This window comes from Canis lupus, chromosome 30 (genome assembly GCF_048164855.1).
Source record: "Canis lupus baileyi chromosome 30, mCanLup2.hap1, whole genome shotgun sequence".
Taxonomy (NCBI): domain Eukaryota; kingdom Metazoa; phylum Chordata; class Mammalia; order Carnivora; family Canidae; genus Canis; species Canis lupus.
In genome coordinates, this window is record NC_132867.1 from 13313051 (window position 1) to 13321091 (window position 8041).

Below are 8041 nucleotides of genomic sequence, written 5' to 3' on the forward strand. Positions count from 1 at the left end.
CAGTTATTTTGTAGAATGTCTCTTTTTGCTTTGTAAAATGTTTTTTCATGATTAGAGAATAAGGTTATGTATTTCTGGCAGGGATATCATAGAAATAATGCTATTTTCTACTCACTGCATTACATCAAGTGTCATGTGATTTCTATTTTTCCCACTGTTGTTGATAAACTTTGATCACTTATTTAAGATGACATCTCTCAGCTTCTCCATTGTAAAATTGCACATCATCCTTTTCTGACTGATAATGGTAAAAATAGAGGTGAGAAGTATAGGTACTGTGAAACTATGTAACTTAATATATCCACATTTCTCATCAACGTTTCAATTGATTCATTTATTTAGTCTATCAATATGGATTTGTGTTTTCCTAATGTATTCATTGGACCATAAGTTATTATTATCATTATTTATTTCTTTTTTTAAAGATCTTATTTATTTATTCATCAGAGAGAGAGAGAGAGAGAGAGGCAGAGGGAAAAGCAGGCTCCATACAGGGATCCCGATGTGGGACTCGATCTTGGGACTCCAGGATCACACCCTGGGCCAAAGGCAGGTGCTTAACTGCTGAACCACTCAGGAGTCCCTGTTTTGATATTCAGTGTGTCTCCTATGTGTCCAGAGGGAGGCCTTCTAGTTGGCTTTTGTATTTTTTTGATGTTCTCATCATTCTTTGAGTGTCATTGCTTTCTGGCGTAATTGTATATTGTAGGTTCATCTTATACTTTCCCTCCACTGCCCATTTCCACATTTCTATCATTTCCATTGGATTATTATCATTGCCAGTTCCTTTCAATGGACAGATCTAGGACAGATCTATGGCTTTCTTTCCTATATGGGCCTCTGCATGCCCACCAAACCTATGTTACTCCATAATTAGGTAGCAATTTGTTCTTTTAGAGTATTCACAAGTGCAATTAGTCACTTGGTCTTCCAATAAAAGAGGTGAGTGGCCAATTTCACCTGCAATTAACCAATTACCTCATGGTTTCATTTGCCAGGTTGAGCCCAGGTGTTTTTACACATTGTTTGTACTGCATCCAAAACATCCAGAGGAAGGTCAAGGACAATTTTTCAGATTCTAGATTAATGGATTTGAGATACCATACATTTTATCTACAACATTAGAAATAGAATAATACAATTAAATTTTTTCTGGTTATAATGAAATGCAGAATCCTCACATAGTATAGCATTGCAGAGTGGGATATCGTCAGTGCCTGTAAAGCTCACTGACTTGTGCAAAGGCTCTCATTTCATAGACCATTTGTTGCAGTATTTCCACTAAGTCAGCAGATTTTAAGAAATGAATAACAGTGCTCTCATCTTTTTTCTTTTCTATTTTTAAGGTAAATATAGACATAGGTAGATAAATGATAGATACAAGTAGATATGATTGAAAAGGATGACTGCTAGTTTTCACTGTTTTTTTCTTGATGCATTTCACCTGCAACTAAAATATTTCATTTTCAGCAAGAATCCCACAATTCTACAATTAAAATACCTTACTTCCAATTTAAAATAGGGAAAGAATAATTAATTGTGTCTGTGTTTCTCTTTGGTCTCCATCCCTGTGCCCACCATGATCTCACCTCATCTCCACCTCTTATCCATAGTCCCTCTCAGTTGCAAGATTTAGATTTTCCGATTCCAGTAACTTGTATAATAAAAGTGAGGGAATGATGGCATACAAATGGTTGATTGTGCAGGTAACTCTTGAAAATTGCTGTCTTAGAGGTTAAAGATTCATCTTGGCCATTTACCATGTGATGTATCTTCCTTCACCTGAGAAAAATGGAATTTGATCAACTGTTCTAGGAAAGAAGCTGAATACATGGCTTGAGATAGTCCATTCCCCAGAAATAATTTTTTAAACATTACAAGAATGAAGAGAAAGAAAGCATAAGATGTTCTTCAAAGTCTTAATACTTAGCTCTATTTCATAAGAATTAGAAAATGTTAAGATTTTAATCAAAGGTATTCAAAACCATTTAGTATATTTTCTAAAAAGCTTATTCTTACCTCACATTTCATAAAGTCACTAGCAATTCAGTTTTTAATTTAGAAAAAATGGAAGAGTCCTCAGAATTTGCTTAACCAGATCACCTTTTAAACAGAAGTTCTATTTCCAGCTGCTTGTGTAACTGAATGTGTTATATATTCTATCATTTATATCCTTATTGGAAAAGCCCCATTTTCCCATTGATTTAAGTATATCTACAGACTGGAACATAGTTAAACTAGTTTTAGGAAGTCCAAAGTCTAATGAGAAAGGTAGGCACATACGTAATAATTTAGCAAAGCAGATTGTGATCAGTGATAATGAAGTAATTAAATATTCACATACACACATACAAAACAAGAAAATAAAAGAAAGAGAATATGACCAATTTCATGGTGGTAATGTTTAAGACATTGGCAAGTAGAGTTGGTAGAAAGGCATTCCTTGAAGGATTAAGAGATATAAAGTCATCCCTCAAAGAATGAATGGAGAAGCCCAGCCACAAAGGATGTGGGAAATGCAAAAAAAAAAAAAAAAAAAAAAAAAATATTGGAAATGTTAAATAATTATTCATTCAATAATTTTCAAGATGATTCTTCTCTTGACTCTAAGACGGCTCTCCTTTGATTAATAGAATATAGTAAAAATTATACTGTGTTAGTTTCTGGGTCTAGCCCTTAAGAGGCTTCTACTTTCTGTCTTTCGAAATACCTCCTTCTGAAACTCGGTTCCCATAATGTAAAGAACTCTAAGCAGCAATGTGAAGAGACAGATGTGAAGAGAAATCACAACAATCCCAACTTAGCTCCAAGCTGATGACCAGTATCCACTCATAAACCATATGAATAACCCATGTTTGACATGTATCCTCATGCCCTAATCAAATTGCACCAGTTGGTGCATATGAAGCAGAGACAAACCAATCTCACGAACTCTTAATCTGCCCATAATGCATATTCAGGAGTGAAATAGTGCTTTTGTTTTAAGCCACTAAGATTTAGGGTAACAAGCTGCAAGATTAGTAGATAAGAGGAACAACTGCCTACATACTAGAACTGTACCAAGTCTACCATTACATAGGAGAGAAACTGACAAATATAAGTCCTGTGTTCATGAAGCTTACAATCTGGAGCAGTGCGGCTGGGGTGTAGGTATGAAGGAGGGTGGGATATGGTGAACGAGAGTTGAGAAAAATAAGTTTATATATAGTTCTATTGAAAATGTAGGGGGCCTTAAAATGTAGTATAAGAATTTTTGGATGTAAATATAAACTATGGAAGTTTTCCCAAGTGGAGAGTCATGCTTCAGGACAATGAAGGTAATGGCAATATTTGTGTTCAGCTGGAGAAGGCAACACTGAAATCAGACTTACCATTTAGACCACTCCATGCTTCTCTTCTGCACTCCATGTCTCTCTCCCAAAGATCTATGTATTGCTTTAAAAAAAAGATAAAAAGGATGCATCACCTTGCATGGTCATATTATTGACCATGTCTCTGTCCCAAGTGAGTTTATTGATGAGCACTGCTTTGGGCTCCTTGTATACATATAGGATTATCTGAACTATGTGTAATATCTCCCCCTCCCAGCCACTTACCTGTATTTTGATGCCGTGTAGTTTCTTTGCTTTTTTTCCTTTAATATATTCCAGAAAATGTATTTGTAGGTGGTTCTACAGAAGAAAATAAGATGAATAATATGAAGAAACTTTTATTTACACACTTCGAAGAGAAAAAGTACAAAAAAAGCACAACAATAGCCAAAATGGGAGTGTATAGAAGGGTCACATGCCTGGGACTATACAATTTATTTTCTAATATAATTCTCTTCTTAAGCTAAAATATTTCTTTCTTCATCAAATTTACCTGTCAGTACATTTGATGTTGAATGACTAAAAAGTATTTTGTGTTTCCCAAATATACATGTGAGTATTACTATAGGATCTATATTCACTGGCTTCTGAAAATTCTATAAAATTAAAAAGACACAAAAAGAAATGTGCTAAATGAATTGGGGAACCCATCAAATGTCTTTAGTCACACTTATTACTTGGTATAGGTAGTGAAAATGAAAGAAATCAACAAAGACAAAAATAATAGGAAAATGTGTTTATTTCTTAATTTAATAATGAATTACCAAATGCATATAAGGAAGTTCATTGAATGTTATTTGATATTTGAGGATTACTAACACTACCTATATTTTATTTGTAGCCAATTGATTTGTTTTGCATCAATATACTCAAATTCATCTAAAACAAAAGTAAAAATAAAATATACTTTATACATTATTTGGGAGAAACAATTGGTAACTAATCCCCCAAATACAGTTTCTCATTCAAAAAAATTAATTAAGTCTATAACTTCTTATTTTTTAAATAAATTTCAAATAACTATTTGACAAAACTTAATGTCTTTATATTTTTTAAAAGTAGGCATACAAAAAAAAAGTAGGCATACACATATTTTTAACTTTTAGATGTTATGAGGGAAACTTTTCTGTGTCTGGAAGCCATATGCCAACAATGTTCAGTTATTATTAATTTATCTATGCATACGGCATTGGAAATGATATTCCATGTCATAATTCATCTAAATGTTCATTCCCTTGGAACATTGCTTTCCACAGATAGTAACAGGACTTGGAACAAAATAAAATAGCAATATTATACACATTTTCTATTTCTGCATTTTTCCATTTCTGGAAATGGTCATAGGATCATTTTGTGACAGATTAATATCATCCATGATCCTAAATCGCTAAGAATAAAAGTGTTAGATTCTTTCGGTAAAGTTGCCATAAGGACCAAATTTATTTTTTTAACCAATTCCTTGGAGTATCAACTGATTTTTAGTTTTACAGCATATGTATCTCATCTCCAACCATTTTGCCCCAATTCTAGTTCTTTTTATCCTTCAATAGTGAGGATGAGAAAACCTGGGTGCATATGGATATGGTTGATTTGAAAACTACTTTTTAAACATTTGGAAGTTTTTCAAAACCAAAACCATATTTGCCAAGTGATCTTTTTCCCCTACATTTTAAACCCATGTGCAACTTAAAAGAAACTTTGTCCATATGCTAGTTCAGATTCACTTATATTAAAATCATGAAAATTATGTTTAATAGCTATTTGACACATAAGGAGCTTTTAAATTAAGCTTCTCTAAATTTTATCTTTCAAAACATACTCTGTTCCCTATCCATTCTCACCACTCCTCACTACTCTCCAAGGAAAGCTCAGATTTAATTCAGGAGCTATAAATTAGATGCTTTCAATCTACCAACAGTGATTACATAATAAAGAAAAATGCATTCAGTATTTTTTCCTTTCTCTATAGTTTTTTGTTTGAATATCTCCATAAATATCTCAATCTCCAAGTTCTGAATGACTTGACCTTTACCAGGATCAATCACCTGAAGAATAAATGTTTGATTTGTGACCTTATATTTTCTTTACAGTACATTAAATATATGAGCATTTTAGTATTCTGGTGTTTCATTACAAATAATGCGTGAGCTTTGTATCTGCACAAATATGGTAAGATCGTATAAAGAGTAAAATCATCTCATTTTCCCCATCATCTGCCTCCTCAAATTCCTCCTGCACTAAGATAATCAATGTTAATGGTTCTGTGTCTATCCCTCCACAACTTTAATAGATGGATTTGTGTAGTACAATTCTTTTGCAGGTACAACTGCATGTGGAAACACTATGACTATTTTAGAACCCAAGATTGGAATTTTAGGTAGTGAAGGAAGGGGAAGGGGAAATGAAGAGTTAAGTACATTTAAACTAATGGTAATGTAGTCTCCACTCTAGGTGATATCTAAAGTCCTAACCACTGGGCTATTGCAAATTCACATGAAATAATGAATAAAACAATAATAATAATAAATAGACAAGTGCTTTGAAAATCATGAAGTATGAATGACACATGACCATGTGCTTGTTACTATAATATCATTTCATTCTTTAGTTTTCCCAAAGAAGTGTAAGTCAAAGTGATACTTCAAGTTGTTCATATCCATTAACAAAATATTCATGAATTTATGAATTGGTAAAATCTAACTTTTTAAATGCCTTACAAATATGAATCAGATCTGTGTGATGCACACTGCTCCTGAAATTCTTGATGTTGAATAACTCACATTGACTTCCAATAATAATAATTTAACATTCTGTATCTCTATCTGAGGTTTATGGATATTGATTGAATAGAGGTATTCTGGGGGCAGGTTGCTAGAAGAGATTTGTGTTGATTTGCAAAGACAATATTTTGAGGAAAGACTGAGAAGGGATATGCATATTTTTTAAAAAGGTGTATGTCTCATATTATAGTGTAATCAAAGCACTTCATTCCTGTTTATAAGAAGTCTATTCTGAGTTGCTTAATAATAATAATAATAATAATCAACTTATATGAAGTCAATTTATAATTCATATTTGCAACAAGTTTTTTTCACCTACAGAAATTTTAATAATATAGTTTCTTCTTTACAGTTATAAATGTATGGTTATAAAATCTAAATACGAATAAGCCCATTCAATGTTTGATCATGTTAGGTTTTGCTTAAATGTAATGGCTCTTTGATGAAGGATAGTTGGAAGGCAGGCAGGCAGGGACAAACCACCCACCTCCCCAAGAGGAAAACACTCTTAAAAGAATTTTATACAACCCTGGAAGGAGCCTTCCACCCTTTCCCATGTGACAAAAACCTGATTGGAAGACAGGTGCAGGTAGGGTTAATCAGATTAAAACAGTCTGCAACTTTTATGAAGCCCATAAAAACCCCTAGACTTAGAAACTCCACCCTCTCGGGTCCCCTCCCTCCTCGGGAACTTAGTACTATCACTTTGCTATCACTCAATAAACCTTGCTTTCCTGCCCACCAGCCTGTCTCATCTACCTCTTCATTCTTTGAAGCGGTGTGACCACGAACCACAGGCACTGATGGAGAAAAAAAATCCTGTAACACTTTCTTTTGCTCTTACCGGTCATGTTATCTTAGCACAATGCCTCATGCACATTCTTATTATTTCTATTGCCATCACCCAGTGTTATGACAAGGCACAAAGCCATACTCAAACAGCCATCTATGTGCACAGAGCAGCCTTTATCCTAGGGTAGACTGTATATTGGGTTTCTTAATTTATAAATTTTTGTTACCAATTCACAATTTGTAAAGTCTTGCTGTTGGGAAAATGTCTGGATGGCTATTGAATCCCTGCCTAATTCTCTCCCCCCAGTGCACACACTATTTTTTGGACTCATTGTTATATCTGCAATTGTTCTTTGATTTTTGATGAATTAAAACTAATCTACATTTGTGTCCTTCAATCTGAGGCCATTGTCAAAACTTGACCTTTCAAAACTCTTTTATTTCCTTTTCTCTCTTTTTTCCTCAAAGGCATGTTTTTTTTGGGTGTTTGTTTTGTTTTGTTTTTTTAAAGCAAATCTTTTTCTGAGCCTCTATGGTACCAATATGAAGACAGTAGTAAGTGTAAAGACTTGTTCTTTGGGATGCCTGGGTGGCTCAGTGGTGAACATTTGCCTTTGTCCTAGGGTGTGATCCTGATGTCCCAGATTAAGTCCCACATTGGGGTCCCTGAGGGGAGTCTGCTTCTTCCTCTGCCTATGTTTCTGCCTCTCTCTCTGTGTCTCTCATGAATAAGTAAAAAAATCTTATTAAAAAAATAAAAAATAAGGCCTTGTCCATTCATGTTAGATTTTGGGAATGCCTGAAAGACACTTTCCTCTATGCATAAGGCAAAGTAGCCACTCTCTGTCTTTACTAGGAAAAAAACAAATCTTTCCATATTTTGTCAGAATTTTTAATATTCATTTCCACAACTGGTGCTGGCTGCTGGTTCTGATGACCTAGAGGGGGTTCCACAGGATTTGCACAGGATGGAAATGAAACTTGAGCCAAGAGGAAGTTCATGTTTTCGAAGTTTTCGAAGATTTAGAGAGACTACATACAGACAGCACCCAGGAGGGAACCAGAAGGGGAGGGGAGGGAAGTGGAGGGAATTCTTGT